The 1,650-nt window shown below is 39.8% G+C and overlaps 1 pseudogene; it reads right to left on the bottom strand.

Moving 5' to 3' along the window:
* Positions 1–694: 694 nt before the first annotated feature.
* Positions 695–1,368, bottom strand: LOC118982843 (olfactory receptor 1030-like; annotated as a pseudogene).
* Positions 1,369–1,650: the final 282 nt, after the last annotated feature.

The raw sequence follows: 1,650 nt of genomic DNA, 5'->3' as shown, positions 1-1,650 counted from the left end.
TCTATCACCACCTCAGTTCCCAAAAGTTTTTTTAAGTGTTGCTTTTAGGTTTTATTTCCTAGTGCTGGGACCTTGGGCTCTCACTGGGTCTTCCCACCACCTGCATGACTGGGTTGGTCCAGCAGCCACCAGTTTTTTCTGCTGTGACCCCTCTTTGGTTGCTGCTGACCCCACCTCTCTTAGTGGTATGGATGAATGGTTTGTTGTTGTTGGACTTTGGTACAGTTCAATTTTCTTTCTGTTTTGATTTTGTTTTTGTTTATAATTCTTTGTTATCTTTAAATTTGGTTATGTGAGGAGGTACAGTATTTCCACCTATGCTTCCATCTTGGCTGGAAGTAGTAAATCACTTTCTTATTGAAGAAATATAGTGTGAAACACATTTTTTTACTGATAGGATGGTTATATGATGCTAGATATTGATGACTGAAAGAGTGAGAGAAAAAACTTGTTGACTAACAAATTAAGTGGAAGTGAGACATTGAATGTGACTTGGGCCTATTTAATCATTAACAGTGAATTTCTGCTGTTGTCTTTGCTATCAATCCTCATTTCCAAACAACTTTCCCATTCTTTTTTTCCATTAGAATCTCCTTCAATCCCAAACTATGGATACATACAAATATTACTGTTATTCCTAAGAAATTCACTTAGGCACAACCAAGAAGAGGGGCTTTTTGATTGTTTTTAATATTTATTGTTTCCATTTTGATACTGTTGAAAGAGAACTTTTCTCCATTGTACTAAGGTTTTTCATAAACACTCTTCTTAAAGTCTGTTTTGCATCCTTGCTCCTCAGGCTGCAGAAAAATGGGTTGAACATGAGATTCACAAAAATACAAAACATTGCCATATGTTTCCCTTGCTCAACAGACTGCTCATTTTCTGGTCTGAGATATATGCAGAACAGGGACCCATAGAACATAATGCCAGCAGTCAGGTGGGAGCCACAGGTGGACAAGGCTTTGTACTGGCCTTCACTAGAATGGATCCTTACAACGATGATGAAAAAATGAAAAGGTAGGAGATGAGGATGATGAGAAGGGAACCTGTGAGGTTAATCTCTGCACACACAAGCCTTGCAGTTTGCTTTATGTAAGTGTCAGAACATGCCAAGATTAAGAGAGGTGGGTCAGCACAGTAGAAATGGTTGATGATGTTGGGCTCACAAAACGATGAGCAAGAGGTTGATATTACCTGCATCATGCCCACCATAGAACCCCAGATATTGGGGAAAGGGGCCTGGTCATTGTGCTGTGGTAATGGAAGAGAATGCAGATGGGCATGTATCTGTCATAGGCCATGACACTGAGCATGTAATACTCAGGAAGGAACAAAGTTACAGAAACAAAACAGTGGTCCAGACACCTTTAGTAGGAAATGGTTTTCTCCCCAGATAAGAAATTAACAAACATCTGAAGATCCGCCAGGTCTGAAATTAACAAACATCATGATCCGCCACAGTCTGATCATGACAAAAACACTTGATAAGGGAATGGGGAGAATGCATGACTCTCTATACACTGGTTCTACCATTGTCAATGAAGGCAAAGCTTCTGTGATTAGAGTAGCACAAATCCTTCTGGGGAGCCTGTTATGTATTTACTCAGGTTCAGTTTCTTCCTCATTTTTCACTTACTCTTCCACAGA

Source organism: Sturnira hondurensis, unplaced genomic scaffold, assembly GCF_014824575.4.
Source record: "Sturnira hondurensis isolate 20B ecotype Veracruz unplaced genomic scaffold, ASM1482457v3 Scaffold0002425, whole genome shotgun sequence".
NCBI classification, from domain to species: Eukaryota; Metazoa; Chordata; class Mammalia; order Chiroptera; family Phyllostomidae; genus Sturnira; species Sturnira hondurensis.
The sequence above is the reverse complement of the archived record's forward strand: the minus strand, read 5'-3'. Positions and strand labels throughout refer to the sequence as shown.